Raw genomic sequence first — 25,768 nt, 5'->3', positions numbered from 1 at the left:
ATCAACTAATCTGATAGATGGATCAGCATTAAGATATGGAAATAACCCAATTATAAAACCACAGTTAACTTCAGGCATAATGTTTAAATCGTACTATAGATAGTTACTCTGAAGTAATTAACTCTTTTTTTTTTATTTTGTGCTAGAGTGATTATGAGTATTTTGGGTTTTATTTTATTTTTTTTATTGAATTTATTGGGGTGACACTGGTTAATAAAATTATATGGAATTCAGGTGTACAATTCTGTAATAAATCATCTATATATTGTGTGTTAACCACCCCAAGTCAAGTCTACTCCCATCACCATTTATACCCTTTACATCAGTGGTCCCCAACTCCCGGGCCGCGGACCGGTACCAGTCCGTGGGCCATTTGGTACCGGTCCGCAGAGAAAGAATAAATAACTTACATTATTTCCATTTTATTTATATTTAGGTCTGAACAATGCTTTATTTTTTTAAATGACCAGATTCCCTCTGTTACATCCGTCTAAGACTCACTCTTGACGCCTGTCTCAGTCACGTAATACATTTATCCGTCCCACCCTAAAGGCAGGTCCGTGAAAATATGTTCTGACATTAAACTGGTCCGTGCCCCAAAAAAGGTTGGGGACCACTGCTTTACATCCTCTTCTCCTTTCCTCCACCCTTTTTCCCTCCGATAATCAACCAGTTAAATATCTGTTGTCGCCTGACCAGGCGGTGGTGCAGTGGATAGAGCATCGGACTGGGACACGGAAGGACCCAGGTTCAAGACCTCGAGGTCACCAGCTTGAGTGCAGGCTCATCTGGTTTGAGCAAAAGCTCACCAGCTTGGACCCAAGGTCACTGGCTTGAGCAAGGGGTTACTCAGTCTGCTGAAGGCCTGCGGTCAAGGCACATATGAGAAAGCAATCAATGAACAACTAAGGTGTCGCAACGAAAAACGAATGATTGATGCTTCTCATCTCTCTCCATTCCTGTCTGTCTGTCCCTATCTATCCCTCTCTCTGACTCTCTCTCTCTCTGTAAAAAAATAAATAAAATCTGTTGTCTAAGTCTGAGTTATTTTTTCTTGCTTTAATCCAGGGGTCACCAAAGTTTTTACACAGGGGGCCAGGTTCACTGTCCTTCAGACCGTTGGAGGGCCAGACTATAAAAGAAACTATGAACAAATCCCTGTGCACACTGCACATATCTTATTTTAAAGTAAAAAAGCAAAACGGGAACAAATACAATATTTAAAATAAAGAACAAGTAAATTTAAATCAACAAACTGACCAGTATTTCAATGGGAACTATGGGCCTTTCACTGACCACCAATGAAAGAGGTGCCCCTTCCGGAAGAGTGGCGGGGTCCAGATAAATGGCCTCAGGGGGCCACATGCGACCTGCAGTTTGGGGACCCCTGCTTTAATCCTTTCACCCTTTTCACCCAGGCCCATAACCCTCCTCCCCTCTAACAGCTGTTAGTCTATTCTTTGTATCTATGAGTCTGTTTCTATTTTGTTAGTTTATTTTGTTCATTAGAGTCCACATTTGAGTGAAATCATATGGTACTTGTCTTTTCCTGACTGGTTTATTTCATTTAGCATAATGCTCTCCAGGTCCATCCATTCTGTTGCAAAGGGTAAGACTGCCTTCTTTTTATATAGCTGAGTAGTATTCCACTGTGTAAATGTACCACAGCTTTTTTTATCCACTCATATACTGATAGAGAGCTAGGCTGCTTCCAAATCTTGACTACTATAAGGTTACAGTGAACATAAGGGTATATATATTCTTTCAAATTAGCATTTCAGGGTCTTAGGATATGCTACCTGATGTGGGATCACTGGGTCAAAAGGCAGTTCTGGCCTGACCTGTGGTGGCGCAGTGGATAAAGCGTCGACCTGGAAATGCTGAGGTTGCCGGTTCGAAACCCTGGGCTTGCCTGGTCAAGGCACATATGGGAGTTGATGCTTCCTGCTCCTCCCCCCTTCTCTCTCTCTGTCTCTCCCTCTCCTCTCTAAAATGAATAAATTAAAAAAAAAAAAAAAAATTTTAGAAAAGGCAGTTCCATTTAAAAATTTTTGAGGTAATTCCATCTGGTTTCCACAGTGGCTGTACCAATTTGTATTCCCATGAACAGTACACACAAGGGTTCCCTTTTATCCACATCCTTGCCACACATGTTTAATTATTGACAACAGCCATTCTGCACGTGTGAGGTAGTATCTCATCGTCTTAATTTGCATTCCTCTGATGATTAGTGAGTGACATGAGCGTCTTTTCATAAGTCTATTGGCCATCTGTATGTCCTCTTTGGACAAGTGTCTATTTAGGTCCTTTGCCCATTTTTTTAACTGCTTTTGGTGTTTTTATAACTTCTTTATAAGTTTTGGATATGAACCCCTTATCAGATGTGCCATTGGCGAATATATGCTCTCATTCAATGGAATGTCTTTTAATTTTATTGATGGCTTCCTTTGCTGTGAAAAGCTTTTTAGTTTGATGTAGTCCCATTTATTCTTTTCTTGTTTCCCTTGCCTGAGAAGATATATTAGAAAAAACTGGCCCTGGCCAGTGGCTCAGTGGATGAGTGTTGGCCTGTCGTGTGGATGTCCCAGGTTTGATTCCTGGTGAGGGCACACAGAGGAAGAAACAATCTGCTTCTCCTCCCCTCCCTCTCTCCTTCCTCTTCCTCTTTCCCTCCCATAGCTAATGGCTCAATTTGGTTTGAGCATGGCCCCAGGCATTGAAGATAGCTCCATGGGAGCCTATCAGCCTCAGGTACTAAAAATAGCTTGGTACTTGAGCATTGGCTCAACCCCAGATGGGGTTGCCAGGTGGATCCCAGTCGGGGCACATGTGGGGGTCTGCTTCACTATCTTCCCTTCTCTCACCTAAAAAAGACTCTTTAGGCCTGACCTGTGGTGGCGCAGTGGGATAAAACGTTGACCTGGAATGCTGAGGTCGCCTGTTCAATACCCTGGGCTTGCCTGGTCAAGGCACGTATGGGAGTTGATGCTTCCTGCTCCTCCCCTTTCTCTCTCTCTCTCTCTCCTCTCTGAAAATTGAATAAAATCTTTTAAAAAAAAAGTTAAAAAAAAAGACTCTTTAGGGTTCTCTATATACAGTATCATATTATCTGCAAATAATGATAGTTTTACTTCTTCCTTTCCAATTTGGATACCTTTTATTTCTTCTTTTTGTCTGACTGCTATGGCTAGGACTTCCAGTACTATGTTGAATAAGAATGGTGATAGTGGACATCCCTGTCTTGTTTCCAATCTTAAGGTAAACGCTTATAGATTTTGCCTACTGAGTATGATGCTAGCTGTGGTTTTGTCATATAAGGCCTTTGCTATATTGAGGTATGTTCTTTCTACTCCCATTTTTCTGAGCATTTTCATCATAAATGGATGCTGGGCCCTGGCCAGTTGGTTCAATAGATAGTGTTGGCCCCGCATGCAGACATCCTGGGTCCAATCCCCAGGTAGGGCACACATGAGAAGTGATCATCTACTTCCTCTCTCTCCTCCTCTCTTGCAGCCAGTGGCTCGACTGCTTTACGCATCAACCCCAGGTGCTGAGGATAGCATGCTTGATTTAAGCATCGGCCCCAGACGAGGGTTGCTGAGTGGATCCTAGTCAAGGTGCATGTGGGATATCTCCCTATCTCCTCTCCTCTCACTTAAAAAAGGGGTTGCTGGCTGACCTGTGGTGGTTCAGTAAATAAAATGTCAACCTGGAATGCTGAAGTCACTGGTTTGAAACCCTGGGTTTGCCTCGTTAAGGCACATACGGGAGTTGATGCTTTCTGATCCTCCCCTGACTTCTCTCTCTCTCTCTCTCTAAAATGTATAAAGTCTTAAAAAAAATTTTTAAAGGGGGCGACCTTAGGCTCAAGCTGGTGACCTCAGGGTTTCAAACCTGGATCCTCCGCTTCCTAGTCTGACGCTCAATCCACTGCACCAACGTCTGGTCAGGCTGTCCTTCATTTTTTTCATGTGGTACATCACGTTTATTGATTCATGGATATTGTACCAACCTTGCATCTCCGGAATAAATCCCAGCTGATTATGGTAGGTGATCTTTTTAATGTATTGCAGGATCTAATTTACTAATATTTTGTTTAAGACTTTTAGCATCTATGTTAATCAGGAATATTGGCCTATAATTTTCTTTCTTTGTAGTGTCTTTTTCTGGTACTGGAATTAGGATAATGCTGGCCTCATAAAATGAACTTGGGTGTTATTCTCTCTTTGACACTGCTTTAATCATCATACCTTGTCAAAACATCTGAAATTATTCTTTACTATGTGAAGGTCCACACAAAATGCATGTATGATTTCAAAGACCACGTGGAAGGAAAAGATGAGTACAAAGACATATTACTATGTTAAATAGGCCTTATAGGCTCTTACTACAAATAGAGTAATGTCCAACACTAATCTCTGTACAAATGTAACCAAAGAAATGGTCAGGTTTGTAACCATTCCCTATGTCAGAAAAAAATCACTCTATCAAATACCACACTACATAATGTTATAAAATACTTCTCTCATTCTTCTGAAAATTTTCTCTGTTGCACCATGACTCAAACTATTCTCAAAAAACAATTTATTGGCGATGAGGAGATAATCACTTGTTGAATTAAAATGATAGTTTTATACGCTATTCTGAGCCAGCAGCAGTTAAAATTTCTTTAAGCCGCCTCCGGTTGTTCCGAGTGAACTGAAAGACCGTTTTCTTTCTCTAGTGTGTGCTGACTTGATCAGAGGTGCAAAGGAAAAGAATCTCTAAGTGAAAGGACCCGTTCGCATGCCTACCAAGACTCTGAGAATCACTATAAGAAAAACTTCCTGCGGGGAGGGTTCCAAGACTTGGGATCGGTTTCAGATGAGGATCCACAAACGTCTCATTGACCTGCACAGCCCTTCTGCGATTGTTAAACAGATTACTTCCATCAGTATTGAGCTGGGAGTTGAGGTTGAAGTCACCATTGCAGATGCTTAAATCAGCCTTTTTAATAAATTGATTATCAGTTGTTAAAAAAACAAACAAACAATTTATGCCCACCCCAGACAAAACTGCTTGTGCTGTTATCCCACTCCTTTTCTTCACTCATTCATCCTTCTAAATCTGATCAAATTCTACCTCCTCTAAGATGTAGCTTCCTAAAAATATTTGTTTGGACAAAAAAGTGTTGAAGGTTGATGTCTCTTCTAGCTGTTATGTAGTAATATATCTTTCATTTAAATAAAAATGCAGCCTGACCAGACGGTGGCGCAGTGGATAGAGCGTCGGACTGGGATGTGGAAAGACCCAGGTTCGAGACCCCGAGGTCGCCAGCTTGAGCGTGGGCTCATCTGGCTTGAGCAAAAAGCTCACCAGCTTGGATCCAAGGTCGCTGGCTCCAGCAAGGCATTACTCGGTCTGCTGCAGGCCCCTGGTCGAGGCACATATGAGAAAGCAATCAATGAATAACTAAGGTGTCACAACGAAAAACTAAATGATTGATGCTTCTCATCTCTCCGTTCCTGTCTGTCTGTCCCTGTCTATCCCTCTCTCTGACTCGCTCTCTGTCTCTGTAAATAAATAAATAAGAAATAAAATCAGAAACACACTGATTTTAAAAAAAATGCAAAGCAGTATAGCCATATATTTTATCCACTCTTATGCAAACACTCTTAAGAAAGAAAAGGGACATCATTGTGTTTCACAAGTACACAGTAAATTATAATATGCAGCAGAAGTAGAGAAAAAAAGAACTAAGCATTAGGAGAATTAGTTTCTAGATTAAAGTTCTGACACTAAGAGCTGTGTGCTTTCGAATAATTACTGAATTCTCTTGGACTCAATTTCTCATCAGTAACACCTAGCCAAATATTCCACAAGTCAATAAAGGTTAAACAATTTTGTAAGATTTTATTTATTTTAGAGAGGAGAGAGGGGGAGAGAGGGAGAGAGAGAGAGGGAGAAGATGGGTAGGAGCAGGAAGCATCAACTCCCATATGCGCTTTGACCAGGCAAGCCCAGGGTGTCAAACTGGTAACCTCAGCATTCTAGGTCGACATTTTATCTACTGTGCCACCACAGGTCAGGCCAAACAAATAACAATTTGAATAATGTACAGAAGTTATCTCTGAATTTCTTTACTAACACACCCAAAAATATTAATATTATTTAAATCAGTGTGTGTGTGTGTTGGGCAGATAAAATGTATTATGCTCACTTTGTTAGAAAAGGCGCTGCCCATGTGAGGCCGTCGCCCAGGTGATATTAATATGTGTTGAGAATCTTTGTAGCCTGGGGCTTGGTTTTGGGATTAAGCCTTTCCCACCTTTTTTGATGTGGGGTGGTACAATCCAATCATGCCTCAGAGAAGTGACTTTGTATTAGAGACTTCCCTATTTTGTATATTAGATTAGAGGATGTGAAGATTAGAGGATGTGAAGCTACAATATAAAATGGGGACGAAGCGGGAGCTTGCGCTCTTGGTTCCTGAGATTATCATTAGAAGAGAGAGCAGAGGAGAGCAGAGAAAGGCCACGTGGAGTAGGCCAGGAGAAGCAGCCAAGATGGTGGAGTGCTGAGTGAGATGCCAGTTTGTGCAGAGTTTGTATCTGGGATAAGGAAGGAGATGGGGAACTGAGGAGAATAAGGCTGGTGAGCTAGAAACCTTTGATTCTAGGAAACTCGGATAAGTCAGTGGCTTTGTGAGCACTGAATGTGAGTGGCTTTTGGAGCCCAGTGTGTATTTTTACTTGCCCGCCGAGTGAAAGCTAGAATTAAAGAAGATGGCCTATCAGTTTTTGGCTCCATTGTTTCTTTACCGACTGCCGAATCCAATGTGAACCTGCACTGGCCGGGCTGCTGTGATGGTGGCCCTGGCCTTGGCTCCTGGCTGTGTGTGTGTGTGTGTGTGTGTGTGTGTGTGTGTGTGTGTGTGTGTGTGTGTGTGAGAAAACAGTAGCCAGGGCCACCATCATAGCCGCCCAGCCCATGCAGGTTTGCATTAGATTCGGACAGAGGGTAATGAAACAATGGAGCCAAGAACTGGTGGGCCATCATCTTTAATCCTAGCTTGCACCCAGCGGGCAAGTAAAAACACACACTGGGCTCCAAAACCCACTCATTCAATGCTCACAAGCTACTGACTTTATCCGAGTTTCCTAGAATCAAAGGTTTCTAGCTCACCAGACTTATTCACCTCTGTTCCCCATCTCCTTCCTTCTCCCTGCACAAACTCTGCACAAACTGGCTTCTCACTCAGCACTCCACCATCGTGGCTGCTTCTCCTGGCCTCCTCCACGTGGCCTTTCTCTGCTCTCCTCTCTAATGCTAATCAGGAGCCGAGAGAGCAAGCTCCTGGTCTGCCCCACTTTATAGTGTAGAAATCAAAACCTTTAATCCAATATACAAATAAGGAAGTCTCTGATAGAAAGTCACTTATCTAAGGCATGATGGGATTCCTCATGAGAGTGCACCACCCTACATCAAAAAGGGTGGGAAAGGCTTAGTCCTAAAACCAAGCCCCAGGCTACAAGGATCCTGCCTGCCCACAGCCCGCCCCCAACACACATTAATATAATCACGCCCATTCCAAGCAAGAAGGGCAACTAATATCATCACCTGGGTGACGGGCTTCCACATAGTCAGTGCCATCTTTAACAAAGTGAGCATAATATATTTTATCTGCCCAACAATATATATACATATATATATATGGAATTTAACATAGATATACTTTTAGACAAAATGGAAAATATGTTACAGAAGGTCCTCAGGTTACAGCACAGTTCTGTCCGTTCCTATAACACTGACATACTCGAATGTTGGTATAAGTCGAAATACACCCTAGCCTAAGTCACTTACCTATCCTAACACAGTTGTAAAATCATAATCTAGAACATATATACACAACCAAGCCATAGGAAAAGGACATAAATATACTGTACACTGTACTGCATATTCTTCTGCTGCGTGCAACCAAACTAGTTCGCCCACGTAGTCTGTAAGTATGACGCTAATGGTGTAAGCCGAAACACATCTCAATTTTTTAAGTGTTTATGTGAGTGAGGGTTGTAAACTCGAAATGTCCTATGTCAAGACTGTAATAACCCTAGGACTCCCTATATTATTAAAAGGTAGTTCACGTAAATCCCATCAGGCCCTGAACTAGTTGTTATCCTCTTCAGCAACCTTTCTATCACTCCCTAATGCCTTTAGAATCACATTCAGATTCTACCCTTCAGAATTGCATTTAGACTCTCTAAAATCTCACCCTAACCTACTTACTCAACATCATCTTCTCATATGCATCCTATGTTTCAACCATACCACATTTCTTATATTTTTTTACCTCAGTGCCAAAATTAACACTTCTTCTCTTTCCAAAACAAGGGGGATTTCAAGGCCTCCTAAATTCCACTTTCTATACTTCTTCAAAATTTCTCCACTAAAGATTTCTCATCCTATTATATGTTCCAGTACGCTTATATTGTTTTCTACAGACTTTTGTATACTTGTCTATATGAGCCCTCTCCTCTATCCATACTCTCTTAAAGAGCAATTCAATGTCTTTATCTCTGCACTCTCCTACGGCTTTTTGTATATACTGCTGAACTTTAAACAACATGGGAGTTAGGGATGCGTTCCCACCCTACAGTCAAAAATATGCATATAACTTTTTTTTAGATTTATTTATTCATTTTTAGAGAGAAGAGAGAGACAGAGAAGGAGAGAAGAGCAGGAAACATTAACTCCCATATGTGCCTTGACCAGGCAAGCCCAGGGTTTTGAACTGATGACTTCAGCATTCCAAGTGGACGGTTTTTTGTTTTTTTTTTTTCCTGAAGTTGGAAACAGGGAGGCAGTCAGACAGATTCCCACATGCGCCAGACCGGGATCCACCCAGCACACCCACCAGGGGGCGATGCTCTGCCCATCTGGGGCATTGCTCTGCCACAACCAGAGCCATTCTAGCGCCTGAGGCAGAGGCCATAGAGCCATCCTCAGCGCCCGGGCCAACTTAGCTCCATTGGAGTCTCAGCTGCGGGAGGGGAAGAGAGAGACAGAGAGGAAGGAGAGGGGGAGGGGTGGAGAAGCAGATGGGCACTTCTCCTGTGTGCCCTGGCCGGGAATCGAATCCGGGACTCCCGCACGCCAGACCGACGCTCTACCACTGAGCCAACCGGTCAGGGCCAGGTGGACGCTTTAACCACCACACCATCACAGGTCAGGCAGCACATAAATTTTGACTGCCCCAAAACTTCAGTAGTTCCTCTGTAGCTAAGGGGGAGGGATTGGTTCTAGGACCCCCGTTGATAACAGAATTCTTGTATGCTCAAGTCCTTTACATAAAACAACACAGAAAAATGCATGGAGTTGACTTTTCATATCTGCAAAGTCTCAACCACAGATCAAAAATATTCTTAGATTTTCAGTTGGTTGAATCTACAAATATGAAACCTGGGGACATGGAGGGCTAGCTGCATATTTACTGAAAAAAACCTGGGTATACGTTGACTGACACATTTCAAACCCAAGTTGTTCAGGGTCAACTATATTAAACATAATATTTACAAACTAAATAAGAAGTTGCCAACCAAAGCACCATCACAGATAAATAAATTTAAGGACCGGAATTGAGACTTCTATGAGTCCAACTCCCGCACTACCCCAACATGAGCACAAACACAGAAACCATACTCTTTCCTAACACTAAAAGGTAAAAACTATAGTGAAGTATTATAAATGTGGCTGATTTATAAGATGAAATATGACTCAATCAACCAATATATAATGATTTGCAGACTTAAAAAGTATAATGGAAAGGAATTAAGGTCAAACCTGCCAAGCCTAGTCAAACTCCATTCCTAAATGCTAAAGTTAAACATAACTCAGTTGCCTCCTCCATAGACAAAATTAGCAATTTTTAGACTTTAAAGCTGTACTGCCCTTAAAAAGGTAATACATGATGAGGTTCAAAACAAACTTTTCACAATGATAATGAAGTAAAAAAAAAAAAAGTAAAACTCTAGGAAAAGTAGTTCTTCTTTACCTACGGAAGATATGTCCAAACTCTCAGTGAATGCCTGAAACCACTGACAGTACTAAACTACACACAGACTATGTTTTTTCTTATACATACACACCTATCACAAAGTTTAATTTATAAATCAGGCACAGTAAGAGATTAAAAAACAGTAACTAATAATAAAATAGGGCAATTATAACAATATGTTGTAATAAAAAATATGAGCATGGTTTTGGGGCCATTTTTTAAGTAAAATAAGGGTAAGTTGGACACAGGCACTGTGATACTAGGACAGTCAATCTGATAACTGAGATGGCTACTAAGTAACTAACAGGCTGGGATTGTGGACACTGTAGGCAAAGGTATGATTCACATCCCCTTGAATGCAGCTTGATGTTATGAGAGGTTCATCATGCTAGCCAGAATGACAAGCAATTTAAAACTTATAAATTGTTTATTCCTACAATTTTTCACTTAATATTTCAGATAGCAGTTGACAAAGGCTAACTGAAACCATGGGAAGCTAAATTGTGAATGGGGGAGGGACTATTGTACTAGTCTCAGAGCTGCTACTTTCTAATCATGTAACCTATAGTTATAATTTCTTGGAAAGTTTTTAATTCTTCATGTGGAATGAGGACATTATTTCATAGAAATGTAAAGAATACCACAAACTATTTGTTTAAATTGGTTTTCAATCTTAGGATAAAAAAAGTAAAATGCAGGCTGTCCTGGGGTGGTGCAGTGGATAAAGTGTAGACCTGGAATGCTGAGGTCGCCAGTTCGAAGCCCTGAGGCTCGCCCGGTCAAGGCACATATGAGAAGCAACTACTACAAGTTTAACGTTTACTGCTCCTCCACTCCTTTTTCTCTCTCATTTCTCTAAAATCAGTAAATAAAATTTAAAAAAAAAAGAAGCCCTAGCCAGTTGGCTCAGCAGTACAGTGTCGGCCTGGTGTGTGGAAGTCCCGGGTTCAATTCCCAGTCAGGGCCCACAGAAGCGACCATTTGCTTCTCCACTGCACCCACTTCTCTCTTACCATCTTTCTTTCTCTCTTTCTCCTGAAGCCATGGCTCCAATGGTTTAAGCAAGTTGGTCTGGGTACTGAGGATAACACAGTGACCTTGCCTCAGGCACTAAAAATAGCTCGATTGCCAAGCAACAGGGCAGCGGCCCCAGATGGGCAAAACATCAACTGGTAGGGGGCTTAGCATGTGGAACCCAGTTGGGGCACATGTAGGAGTCTGTCTCTCTATCTCCCCTCCTCTCACATAATAAAAAAATATATATCTAAAAAAGTAATTGAAAAGCAAAGTAAGGTCTAATAAACAAAGATATACACTTTCTATTTATCAGTTCATAAAAGGAGTATTGTATTTGTAATACTGGTTTTCTTTCATGGAACCAATGCATACAGTCTGTGTATTTTGGGCTAGAGAATAACACCTAATCTGAAAAGAAATATTAAAGGCAAGTAACTTCTCAGTAAACCTGTATTTACAAAAACATTTGTGCTATTGTGAAATCTAACAGATTCCCTAAAATTATAATCTTAATACTAACATATAGCCCACTTTAGAACTTCCTGATGGGTACAACCAACCCAGCCTTTATGTCCTTTAGCCCAGGGGTCTCAAACTCAACTCAGCATGTGGGCCGCAGAGCAAGATCATAACCGTTCGGCAAATACAAGTAGGCCCCTAGGCTTACTTAATTTTATCCAAAATATTTTGAACTTCGTGGATTAGTCTGCGGGCCGCACAAAATTGTTTGGCGGGCCGCGAGTTTGAGACCCCTGCTTTAGCCCAACTTTTTAAATTTTAGGGTTTCTTAAATTTAGCAAGTACCCATAAAATCTCTACTATTTCTTGAGCATTTGGGGAGCTTTTTTTAAAAAAAAATATTTAAAAGGTCCTTTAAATACCAAATTGAAGTGTATTTGGTAAGTACTTCTTATTTTATTTGACTATTGTGCCTCATAAAAAAAATCAACGATATACAATCTATTTGAATGGTTTAACTTTCTTATTTACTCATGAAAAATTTTACCATCAACCAATCAGGCTCCTCTCAAATATGCATATGTTATTACTGACCTCTAATAAAAACATTAACTAAATAAAGGTTATATCAAAATAATGCACAAAATGATATTCAAATAACTTAAAACAGGGGTTGGGAACCTTTTTGGCTGAGAGTCATGAACACCACATATTTTAAAATGTAATCCCATGAGAGCCATACAATGACCCGTGTACATTTACGCATTATCCAATAAAAATTGGTGTTATCCTGGAGACGGCTGTGATCGGCTCCAGCCACCTGCAACCGTGAACATGAGCGGTAGAAAATGAACGGATTGTAATACATTAGAATGTTTTATATTTTAACATTATTATTATTTTTATTAAAGATTTGTCTGCGAGCCAGATGCAGCCATCAAAAGAGCCACATCTGCATCGCGAGCCATAGGTTCCCGACCCCTGACCTAAAACTTTAATAGACCTTCAAAATGATTTTACCTAGGAGATTAAAATTGCTAACTGGGACCTGCCGATAGCTCAGTTGGTTAGTGAATTATCCCAATACGCTAAGATTAAAGGTCCCATCCCCAGTCAAGGGTATATACAAAATTCAACCATTGAGTACAGATATAAGTGGAACAATAAATCAATCTCTCTCTCTCTCTCCCCTTTCCTTTCTCTCTCTAAAATCAATTAAAAAATTTAAAATTTAAATTAAAAAAATTGCTAACTAAACTTCACCAAAATGCTATGAATAAAATTTGAAAAACATTAAAGATGTTTCAGGCAGTATCTGATCATTTAATAAAAATATTTTCTTACAAATACTAATATTGTACTGTTCTAGGCACTGAGGATACAACAGTGAACAAGAAACATGGTGCCTGCCCTGATGAAAGTTACACCGCAAAGAGAGAAGATACAAAATGAGTATCAAATAAGATAATTAATTTTTTTTTAATTTATTAATTTTAAAGAGAGGAGGAAAAGAGGGAGAGGAGGGAGGGAAAGAGAGAGAGGAGGAGGCAGAAAGAGAGAGATTTGTTTTCCACTTAGGCATTCATTGGTTGATTCTTATATGTGCCCTGACCCAGGGATTAATTAAACCCCCAACCTTAGTGTATTTGGATGAAGCTCTAAACAACTGAGGTACCTGGCCACGGCTCAAATGAGATAACATTAGTGCCATGAAGGAAACCTACAGGGAGATGTGACTTGGTACGGGGTAGGGACTTTTGGAAAAGATAGCCAATGAAGTCTCTTCTGAGATGAGATGTGAATTGAGATATGAAAGATAAGCACAGCCAGCTATGCCAAGAATTGCGGGAGGACAGCCTGAGCAGAGGTAAAAGCAATACAGAGAATGAGTAAAATGAAAGTATTTTTCAGGAACAGAAAGGAAGTCAGTGTGACAAGTGTAATGGAGACAGGCGACACTGGTTCAAAATAAAATATGAAAGGGAGGTAGGGGCCAGAGGGTCACAGATGCCATAGCAAATAATTGTATTATAAAGACAGGAAGTCACTTTATATAAAGATATAAAGATCATAAGCAGTATTGATCTAATTTGCAAAGACCACTCTGACAGCTATGTAGAGAACAGACTGTAATGAGAGCTCAGAGTGGAAGTGTAAGGCCGGTTAAGAAAGTCTGCAGAAGATGACAATTTAGTAAGCTCAGGAACAAGCAGCAGAGATGGCAATAAGTGGGCAGTTTTGAGTTTTATTTATGGGTGAAATCAACAATATTTGGGATACAGCAAGATGGGGATAAGGATTAGGGAAAGAAATCTGCGATCTGGCCTGAACCAAGAATCTAGGTTTTGGACTTTAACCATTTCCTGAGATGAACACACATAAAAAATAAAGAGTCTATAAAAGTAAATACAAAATATTAGTTTTAGCCCTGTTAAGGTAACAATACCTCCTAGATATAAAAATAGTCAAATGGGTGTTTCAATACATTAGTCTGAAGCTTAAGATAAAGATGGTTACATAAGTATATGCATTTGTCAAACTCGAACACTAATATAAGATCTGTGACTTTCACAGATCATTTCAATAAATCTATGTGACTGACTTTTATGTACCTAAGAAGAGTACAGTTAAACAGAAAAGGGTCCAGCCCTAAGCCTATTATTATTCAGAGGAAGAGAGAACAGAAAATGAGTAGAAAGAAAGCCCTGGGCACTGCAGATAGCTCGGCTGATTTAAGCATCAACCCCAGACAGGGGTTGCCAAGTAGATCCCAGTTGGGGCACATGTGGGAGTCTATCTTCCCTTCTTTTACTTAAAAAAAAAATAGGAAAGGAAAAAAAGAAAGAAATGACGCTGGCAAGGACAATTTCAGTGAAGTGGAGGAAATGACAGTCTGAGTGGAATGAGAAGAAATGACTGATAGAGAAGAGGGCATGGATAAAAAATTACCAGAGATTGATAACTGACTCCCATTATTCCATCATCCTCTTCCTTTTGCAAAAATTTTTGTCCAAAGAAAGATTTTTCCTATCCTATCTTACAGCTAACAGTGGCTGTGACTATATTAGATGGAACTTCTAGTTAGGTTCCTTAAAAATATGACTCAGTTGGAGAAAGCCCTATTGTTCTTCCCTACCTTCCCATTTTCTGCTCCTTAGAATGCTGTTTTAATGGTTGAAGCTCCAAAAGCCGCCACGTAAAAGTGACACTGAGAACAAAAGCCAGGTGAATTCACCATACCAGTTCTGGTCTGCCTACCTCATTACTTTCTACATCCAAGAATGTAGTTTTAGTCACTGTTATTAACAGTCAAACCAAATTTAACTGATACTGATGGTTATATAATTATATATGGAGTTCAGGGCAAGTGGCTACCCAAAATGTGCCTCAGTGGTAAGCAGACTGTTTTGAGCTAAAGGCAACCAAGACCCTCCAGGCTCAAAAGAAATTTCTGCCTCCCCTTCACTACCTAGAAGAATATAACCTATCTGTATGGCATGGTCAACTTTAATTACTGAAAAATTGCTCTTCTTGCCTTCCTGCAATGACTTCTTCCCCTCTGAAGTTCCAAGGTAATCCTTAGCTAAGGATGTCCTGTACCTCATTTTTCCCTTTCTGCCTTTGACTATCTCATGTATGTGGGGTCTCTGACTCTTTCATGTATTTGGGATTCCCATACATATGTATGTAATTAAATTTGGTCATTTTTCTTTTATTAAAGATCTCAGGTTTATTTATGAGCTTCTGAAGGCATCTAAGAAGTAAGTTTCTTTCTCCCTGTGAAAGCAGCTATGTAGCAAATCTGACTGGTTCAGGGAGCCACATGTCAGGGCTGACAAGCTCAGTGACCCAAAATAAGCTCACAAGATGATCTGATCATAAATCCCAAACTGGGCAGGTCACAGTGGGTAGTCATGCACGAAGCCTATAACTTTCTTAGTAAAAGAGTACCTCTTCATTTTACTTTTTATCCAATCATAGAAATTTCTCCACCTTGCCTTCTGCCTCCTTAATCACCACCAAAAGATCTCATGTAATTTTCCTTAATCTCTTCGATTCCAAATGCATAAAAAGAACTATAAAACTACCATTCTTGCCTGACCGGGCGCAGTGGATAGAGCAGGGGTCCCCAAACTACGGCCAGCGGGCCGCATGCGGCCCCCTGAGGCCATTTATCCAGCCCCCACCGCACTTCCGGAAGGGGCACTTCTTTCATTGGTGGTCAGTGAGAGGAACATAGTTCCCATTGAAATACTGGTCAGTTTGTTGATTTAAATTTACTTGTTCTTTATTTTAAATATTGTATTTGTTCTCATTTTGTTTTTTTACCTTAAAATAAGATATGTGCAGTGTGCATAGGGATTTGTTCATAGTTGGGGTTTTTTTTATAGTCCGGCCCTCCAACGGTCTGAGGATAGTGAACTGGCCCCCTGTGTAAAAAGTTTGGGGACCCCTGGGATAGAGCGTCAGACTGGGATGTGGAAGACCCAGGTTCGAGACCCCAAGGTCTCCAGCTTAAGCGAGGGCTCATCTGGTTTGAGCAAAAGCTCATCAGCTTGAGCCCAAGGTCGCTGGCTCGAGCAAGGGGTTACTCGGTCTGCTGAAGGCCCGCGGTCAAGGCCCGTATGAGAAAGCAATCAATGAATAATTAAGGTGTTGCAATGCACAACGAAAAACTAATGATTGCTGCTTCTTATCTCTCTGTTCCTGTCTGTCTGTCCCTGTCTATTCCTCTCTCTGACTCTCTCTCGGTCTCTGAAAAAAAACAACAAAAAAAACCCTACCATTCTCTGCAGCATTTTCCACTCCTTTGAGATCCTGCTTTTGGGCATGACTCAGTTGGGCTCAAATTAAACTTAGTAATTTTGCCTGACCAGGCAGTGGTGCAGTGGATAGAGCATCAGACTGGAACGCGGAGGACCCAGGTTCGAAACTCCGAGGTCGCTGGTTTGAGCGTAGGCTCACCCAGCTTGAGCACGGGGTCACTGGCTTGAGCATGGGATCATAGACATGACCCCATGGTCTCTGGCTTGAGCCCAAAGGTTGCTGACTTGAAGCCCAAGGTCGCTGGCTTGAGCAAGGCATCACTCGCTCTGCTGTAGCCTCCCAGTCAAGGCACACATGAGAAACCAATCAATGAACAACTAAGGTGCCGCAATGAAGAATTGATGCTTCTCATCTCTCTCCTTTTCTGTCTGACTGTATCTGTCCCCCTCTGTCTCTTGTCAAAAAAAAAAAAAAAACCCACAAAAACTTACAATCTTTTTCTCAAGGTTTGGACGTTCTTATGTTGACAATCCTCACATATAATATTTTGGTTCATGGGTTTGTTTTTTTCATCAAAACTTTGTAAGCATTGTTCTGTATTCTGGAATTGACCATAACTGAGAAGTCTGTGTTTGGCTAGATTCTAACTCTCTCACCCCACCCCTTATATAGGTCATGTTCTTTTTGGCCAGATAACAAAATAATTCTCTCATTTTTTAAATTAATAACTACTAGGTAGTTACTATTTTAATCATTTCATAATTTTTTCTTGGTATTTAGTGACTTTCAACCTAAAAATGTACTTCTTATTTCAGAAATTTATGTCCATTATATTTCTGAATGCTTTTTCTGTTCCATTTGTTGGAGTCTCTATTTCAGAGATAGAAATTATTCTTATGTAGGATAGTATTTTCATGGACATCTCTTCATTTCTTTTTTCTTGTAGCTTATTTGTGAAAGTTGCTACGCCATTAAAAAAAAATCTTGTGTTTAATATGGGAAGTGCTAAAAAGTTCCTACTTATTCTGATATTCAAAATATTCTTCCCATCTTGGCCAAATAGCTCGGTTGGTTAGGACATTATCCTGCAGCACAAAGGTTGCTGGTTTAATCCCTGATCAGGGCACATACAGGAACAGATCGCTGTTCCTGTCTCTCTCCCTTCCTCCCTTGCTAAAATCAATTCTAAATAAAGTGTTCTTCCTGACAAGTTCAATATTCTTTTCACCTTAGCTGAGACCATTTTTATTTCTGTGTACACACATTAGCTTGAGAACTAGATACTGATTTTAATGTTTTTCTATCACCTGGAGATGCAGAAAATGGGAGAAGGGAGAGCTTAATGTTTTGTAGACCAAATCTCTTCTTAATCTGGCGTAGGGATGTGGGGCTGGAATTACACGCCTTGCCATATACATCTGTACCTTACTCTTTCATTGGCCTCCAATGTTTAAAGCATTTGGCATACACTGTACACCCCCCCTTTCTGTCTACCTCTATGCTTTTTCTGCTCTCTCCTCTGCCACCTACTTCTCCTTCTCTCATATGGTTTTAGTGAAGGAAAATCCCTACACTTACTTTTTAACCTTTATTTTTAAGTACCATAGCAAATGCATTTTCTTAAGTACCAACAGTTACACTTTTACTTCTTATTTCTAACACAAAACAACCAGTTTAGGTTCTATTTATATATTCAAGATACTAAACAGAATAAAAACCACAGATAAAGATTTTCTGTGAAACTGTTCTAACTACCTCCAAAAATAAATAAAATTAGATCATTTTCCCTCCTCAAATCTACTCGTTGCTCTCTACTCAATTTGCTACTCCAACAATAAATCCTAGAATCCTTCTTGTCTCTCTTCCTTTCCCACCACTGCCAAGTCTATTCCTGGCACACGGAAACCACTCAATAAATATGAAGAGATATATTAATATAGTCTATCTGTCACACTGCCAAAAGCAACTACCACAGACTTGGTACAAGACCACACCATCTATTATCAGGACTACTCTTTTTTCTTTTACATTTATTTATTTATTTTTAAGACTTTATTCATTTTAGAGAAGAGAGAGAGAGAGAGAGAGAGAGAGAGAGAGAGAGAGGAGGGGGGAGGGGCAGGAAGCATCAACTCCCATACATGCCTTAACTTGGTAAGCCCAGGGTTTCGAACTGGCAACCTCAGTGTTCTAGGTTGATGCTTTATCCATTGCGCTACCACAGGTCAGGCCAGGATTTCTCTTAATAGTCTCTAATCATTTCTTTACTTTTACCATTTGTTGGGCAAATAAAATATATTATGCTCACTTTGTTAAAGTTGGCGCTGCCCACGTGGAAGCCCGTCACTCAGGTTGATTGCTTGGGATGGGCATGATTATGTTAATATGTGTTGTGGGAGGGCTTTTGCACCAAAAGGTTTTAAAAGGAAAAGAGATTACATTGTTCTAGGAGAAGAGTTGTAGGAGGAGCCCATGCTGTAGGAGAGCAGAGCAGAGAAAGGCCACGTGGAGTAGGCCAAGATGGTAGAATGCTGAGGGAGAAGCCAGTTTGTGCAGAGTTTGGGTAGAGAGAAGGAGATGGGAAGCAGAGGTGATGTAAAGCCAGTATCCACAGCCACTATCACAGCCGCCTGGGCCATGCAGGTTCGCACTGGATTTGGACAGTCGGTAATGAAACAATGGAACCAAGAACTGGTGGGCCATCATCTTTAATCCTAGCTTGCACCGGCAGGCAAGTAAAAACACACACTGGGCTCCAAAACCCACTCATTCAATGCTCACAAAGGTACTGACTTATCCAAGTTTCCTAGAATCAAAGGTTTCTAGCTCACCAGACTTATTCACCTCTGTTCCCCATCTCCTTCCTTCTCCCTGCACAAACTGGCTTCTCACTCAGCACTCCACCATCTTGGCTGCTTCTCCTGGCCTCCTCCACGTGGCCTTTCTCTCTTTCTCTGCTCTCCTCTCTAATGTTAATCTCAGGAACGGAGAGAGCAAGCTCCTGGTCTGCCCCACTTTATCCACTTTATAGTGCAGAAATCAAAACCTTTAATCCAATAAACAAAATAGGGAAGTCTCTAATACAAAGTCACTTATCTGAGGCATGATGGGATTGCATCACCTCACATCATAAAGGGTGGGAAAGGCTTGGTCCTAAAACCAAGCCCCAGGCTACAAGGATCCTGCCTGCCCACAGCCCACCCCCAACACACATTAATATCACCTGGGTGATGGGCTTCCACGTGGGCAGCGCCATCTTTAACAAAGTGAGCATAATATATTTTATCTGCCCAACAGGTGAATAAGGCTGGGGAGCTAGAGACCTTTGATTCTAGGAAACTCGGGTAAGTCAGTAGCTTTGTGAGCACTGAATGAGTGGGTTTTGGAGCCCAGTGTGTGTTTTTACTTGCCCACTGGGTGCAAGCTAGGATTAAAGCTAATGGCCCACCAGTTCTAGGCTCTGTTGTTTCATTACCATCTGTCCGAATCAGATGCGAACCTACATGGGCCAGGCGGCTGTGATGGTGGCATGGCTACTGGCTTTACACCATTTATCTTTCTAAAATACTGAACTCATCATGTTTCTCTGCTCAAAAGTCTCGTATTTATTTCCCATTGCCTAAGAAAAGACTTTAATCAGCACAGTATACAAAGGACCCTTCTTTTATAACCTGGTCATAGATTTATCATATGCCTCGCTCTATGTATGTCTTTCCTTGGACTGTTTCTGAGTTATAGCCTTTTATATTAAACCAGCAATCTATTTAAGTAAAATGTTTCTCTGAGTTCTGTGAGCTGCTCTAGATTTTAATGGATCCTGAGAGGAAGCTGTGAGAACCTCTGATCTACAGGACTGGCATCTGAAGGGAGTAAGAAACAATCTTCTGAGAATAAGCCAATAACCTGCGGGATGTGATATGTTAGAATAGAGTTGAATAGTATAGGACACTGTTGGGCAAACAAGTTTGTAACAAGTGTTATTTAGGTTTGTTCCCTTGTATTGAGGCAGAACCATTTGTATATAGCCTGTGGAAGGCTGGTGAATTTGCCCTCAGGGCAGCAGATTGCAACTTGTGGATTGCTTGCCTCCATAGGGAGGAGCAGTTGTTTGCCAGAGAAGGAGTATTTCCACCCAGCCTGTTTTGCTGGGGAGTGCTGAGGTTGGTAGGTGCTAAGAGAGTGGAGTCTGGGTTTGGGAGCTCTGAGAGAGGGGGAAGCAGTTTTCCCTGCCTGTTTGCTCATCCGCCATTGAGACTTTAATAAATGGAATGGCCCACCATTTTCTGGCTACACAGTTCCTTTACCATCTGCCCAAATACAATGTGAACCTGCAACTGCATGGCCACAGCGATGGTTACTGGACTTACAGACACCCAGCTGGTGTTGGAGATTTGCTTGGTGGTGTGAAAAAAAACATACGCACTAGAATTAGTACTAGAATTATTCCCTTAAAATATGCATCTATAGAACTTCGTTAAAAATTACAACTTGAAACAAGTTTTAGTTTTCAATTTCCAAAGAGTTATAGCTTCAGTAAAATGGAATCCTAATATTCCTAAACATGATTCAATTATGTTGTGATACGGTGCTGAAGAATTGCAAAAATTGTTAACATTAGTATTTGTTGGGCAGATAAAATATATTATGCTCTCTTTGTTAAAGATGGCGCTGCCCACGTGGAGGCCATTGCCCAGGTGATATTAATGTGTGTCTCTGTGGGCTGTGGGCAGGCAGGATCCTTGTGGCCTGGGGCTTGGTTTTAGGATTAAGCCTTTCCCACCCTTTTTGATGTGGGGTGGTAAAATCCCATCATGCCCCAGATAAGTGACTTTGTATTAGAAACTTCCCTATTTCTTTTTTTTTTTTTAATTTTTTATTTATTTATTTATTCATTTTTAGAAAGGACAGAGAGAGGGAGAGAGAGAGACAGAGAGAGAGAGAGAGAGAGAGAAGGGGAGAGGAGCTGGAAGCATCAACTCCCATATGTGCCTTGACCAGGCAAGCCCAGGGTTTCGAACCAGCGACCTCAGCATTTCCAGGTCGATGTTTTATCCACTGCGCCACCACAGGTCAGGCCGAAACTTCCCTATTTCATATATTGGATTAAAGGTTATGACTCTACACTATAAAATGGGGGCAGAACAGGAGCTTGCTCTCTTGGTTCCTGAGATTATCATTAGAGGAGACAGCAGAGCAGTGAGCACAAGGAGGCCACGTGGAGTAGGCCAGGAGAAGTTTTAGATTTGAAAGATGAAAAAGTCCTAGAGAACTCTTTCACAACAACATGAATATACTTAATTCTACATTTTAAGTGATTCAGATGATAAATTTTATGCTACGTTTTTTACCACAATTTTTTTTTAATTTTTATTTATTTATTTATTTTTTACAGGGACAGAGAGTGAGTCAGAGAGAGGGATAGACAGGGACAGACAGACAGGAACGGAGACAGATGAGAAGCATCAATCATTAGTTTTTCATTGCACGTTGCAACACCTTAGTTGTTCATTGATTGCTTTCTCATATGTGCCTTGACCGCGGGCCTTCAGCAGACCGAGTAACCCCTTGCTGGAGCCAGCAACCTTGGGTTCAAGCTGGTGGGCTTTTCCTCAAACCAGATGAGCCTGCACTCAAGCTGGCGACCTCGGGGTCTCGAACCCGGGTCCTCTGCATCCCAGTCCGACGCTCTATCCACTGCACCACCGCCTGGTCAGTTTTTACCACAATTTTTTAAAATGCCTATCATAGATTATATATATTCAAGAGAGGAGAAGAAAACATGAGCATGTTAAGGAGAAATATGGAAGACACAAACGAGATTAAAATGTAGAAGAGGCCCTGTCCTGTTGGCTCAGTGGTAGAGCGTCAGCCTGGTGTGCAGGAGTCCCGGGTTCGATTCCCGGCCAGGGCACACAGAAGTGCCCATCTGCTTCTCCACCCCCCCCCCTCTCCTTCCTCTCTGTCTCTCTCTTCCCCTCCCGCAGCCAAGGTTCCATTGGAGCAAGGTTGGCCTGGCGCTGAGGATGGCTCTATGGCCTCTGCCTCAGGCGCCAGAATGGCTCCAGATGCAACAGAGCAACGTCCCAGATAGGCAGAGCATCGCCCCCTGGTGGGCGTGCCGGGTGGATCCCGGTTGGGCGCATGCGGGTGTCTGTCTGACTGCCTCCCCGTTTCCAACTTCAGAAAAATACAAAAATAAAAAATAAAATGCAAAAAAAAAAAAAAAAAAAGCAGGCACAGAACTGTATGAGTGCCTACATGATTTAGGATTGTGCCCCCTGTAGCTAGCCAGCTAATTAATAAACTCCTCAAAAATTCAAAAAAAAAAAAAAAGTAGAAGAAAACATTAGTGCCTGACCAGGTGGTGACACAATGGATAGAATGTCGACCTGGGACACTGAGGATCCAGGTTCGAAACCCAAAGGTCACCAGCTTGAGTGTGGGCTCATCGGCTTGAGCATGGGTTGCCGGTTGAGTATGGGATTACAGACATGACCATATGGTTGCTGGTTTGAGCCCAAAGGTCGCTGGCTTTAGCAAGGGGTCTCTGGCGCAGCTGGAGCATCCCAGTCAAGTCACGTATGAGAGAGCAATCAATGAACAACTAAAATGCCACAACTGTGAGTTGATGCTTCTCATCTCTTTCCCTCCTGTCGAAAACATGAGCATGTTAAGGAGAGACATGAAAGACATAAATGGGATTGAAATAGGACTTTTAGAGATGAAAGATACAATATCTAATAAGAAAAATACACTGGATGAGATTACAAGCAGATCAGAAACTAGTAGAAGAAAAGGTTAGTAATCCTGAGGACATAGCAATAGACAACATCTACAATGAAACAAGGAGGAAAAATAGACTTTAAAAAACCAAACAGCATCAGTTAGCTGTGGGACATTATCAAACGGAGTACTGTAATATCAGAATGAGAGGAGAGGGTAAAGGAAGACAGAACAACTTTTTTTTTTTTTTTAATTCATTTTAGAGGAAAGAGAGAGAGAGAGAAAAAGGGGGGAGGAGCAGGAAGCATCAACTCCCATATGTGCCTTGACCAGGCAAGCCCAGGGTTTTGAACCGGCGACCTCAGCATTCCAGGTCAACACTTTATCCACTGTGCCACCACAGGTCAGGCCAGAACAACTTTTTGAAGAAACAATGACCAAACATTTTCTAACTTTGATGAAAATTATAAATACATAAATCCAAGAAGCTTAACAAACCCCAAGCATAAGAAACATAAAACTACACAAAGCATATCATAATAAAAGTGTTTAAAACCAATGGTAAATTATCTTAAAGGTAACCAGCTAAAAAATATACTTTCAATATAAATAAATAAGGAAAACAGTAGATTTCATGCTGGAAAAATGCAAATGAGAAGGCAGTGGAACAATATCACTGAAGTCCTGAAAAAAAAAAAACAATCAATCTAAAATTCTATACTCACCAGAAACATATTTCAAAATTGAAGTAAAAAAATGAAGTCAAGAAGTTTTTTTCAAAAATATAAAAGCTGAAGGAATTCATCAGCAATAATTCAACACTACAAGAAATGCTTAAGGAAGAACGCCAGAAAGAAGGAAAATGATAGCTGATGGAAAAGGAATTACCTAAATAAATAGGCTTCAAAATGGTAAACATGTAATTAAATTCTTTTTCTAAAAATTACTTTTAAATCCCTTTAAAAAAGAATTGAGCTTTTACAGCTAAAAGCTAAAAGTATATTGTGAAGTTTCTACCATATATAGAATTAAAATGTATAAAAATAGCACAAAGGGTGAGAGGGGGAAATGAAACTATTCTGTTATAAGGTTCTTACAGGTATGTGAAGTTGACGGTTAAGTTAAAAGATGTATACAGTTACTACAAACAAACATACAACTCAAAAATATATAATAAATAAGCCAACAGAGGGAGACACATAAAAATAATCAAATACCAAAACAAAACATAAAAAAAGGGCAAAGAACAAAGAACAGAAAGGACAAATAAAAAACAAATATCAAGATGGTAGATTTAGCCTGACTAGGCAATGGCACAATGGACAGAGCATCGGACTGGGATGTGGAGGACCCAGGTTCGAGACACTGAGGTCACCAGCTTGATTGAGCATGTGCTCATCTGGTTTGAGCAAGGCTCACCAGCTTGAGACCAAGGTTGCTGGCTTGAGCAACGGGTCATTCCATCTGCTGTAGCCCCCGGTCAAGGCACATATGAGAAATCAATCAATGAACAACTAAGGAGCCGCAACAAAGAATTGATGTTTCTCATCTCTCTCCCTTCCTGTCTGTCTGTCCCCATCTGTCCCTCTCTCTGACTCTCTCTTCTCTGCCACAAAAAAAAGATGGTAGATTTAAACTCAACAATATCAATAATTACATTAAGTATAAATGGTCTAAATTAAAAAGCAGACATTAAAAAACAATTTAAAAAGCATGACCCAACTATATGCTATCTACTAGAAATCCACATTAACTATAAACTCACAAATAGGTGAAAAGTATAAGGATGGAAAAAGCTCCATGCTACTACTATTAAAAAGAAAGCTGGAGTGGCAATACTGACAAAGTAGACTGCAGATTAAAGCATATTACCAGAGAGCGATTTCACAATGATAAAGGGATCCAATTCATCAAAAGATTATATCCCAAATATGCAGTCATCTAATAATGAACTTCCAAATGTATGAGCCAAACTCACAGAACTAAAAGAAAAATTGGCAAGTCATTATTCATAGTCAGAAATTTCAACACCCTTCTCAAAAACTGATAAAACAAGTAGACATAAAATCAGTAAGCATAGAGAAGATGTGAATAAGTGTATCGATCAACTTGATCTGACTGACAATCATAGAACATCCAACATTTTTTTCAAGTACACATAAATCATTTACCAAGACTGACCATATTCTGGGCTATAAAACAAGCCTCAATAAATTTAAAATGACTCAAATCATACTATGTATGTTATTTTTTTACCCCAGTGAAACTACATCAGAAATTAGTATCTGAAAAATACTCAAATATTTGGAAGCTCATGTACAAACTTCTAAATAACTAAGTGAGGTTCAAAGAAGAAACCACAAAGAAAACCAGCAAGGCCTGACCAGGCGGTGGCACAGTGGACAGAGTGCTGGACTGGGATGTGGAGGACCCAGGTTCAAGACCCCAAGGTCACCAGCTTGAGTGCAGGTTCACCTGGTTTAAGCAAAGCTCACTGGCTTGGACCCAAGGTCGCTGGCTTGAGCAAGGGGTTACTTGGTCTGCTGTAGCCCCACAGTCAAGGCACATATGAGAAAGCAATCAATGAACAACTAAAATGCCATAGCGAAGAACTGATGCTTCTCATCTCTTTCTCTTCCTGTCTATCCCTCTCTCTGATTCTCTGTCTGTCAAAAAAAAGAGTAAAAAAAAAGAAAAAGAAAAAGAAAACCAGCAAGAATTTTTTAACTGAATAGAAAGGAAAAGGATGCAGAGGACCCAGGTTTGAAA

At 40.8% G+C, this 25,768-nt stretch overlaps 1 protein-coding gene and 1 non-coding gene across 3 annotated transcripts in view; one reads left to right on the top strand and one right to left on the bottom strand.

Annotated features, from left to right (window-relative positions):
- PHTF2 (putative homeodomain transcription factor 2) overlaps positions 1-25,768 on the bottom strand; it is a 179,897-nt gene that overhangs the window by 148,070 nt on the left and 6,059 nt on the right. The window lies entirely within an intron of this gene.
- On the top strand, positions 4,589-4,654 carry LOC136384290 (small nucleolar RNA U54). Its single transcript, XR_010747577.1, has one exon. It is a non-coding gene; the product is annotated as a small nucleolar RNA U54 (small nucleolar RNA).

The sequence above is a fragment of the Saccopteryx leptura genome, chromosome 12 (assembly GCF_036850995.1).
Source record: "Saccopteryx leptura isolate mSacLep1 chromosome 12, mSacLep1_pri_phased_curated, whole genome shotgun sequence".
Taxonomy (NCBI): Eukaryota; Metazoa; Chordata; class Mammalia; order Chiroptera; family Emballonuridae; genus Saccopteryx; species Saccopteryx leptura.
Note: the sequence above shows the minus strand (reverse complement) of the source record. Positions and strands in the feature narration are given on the sequence as shown.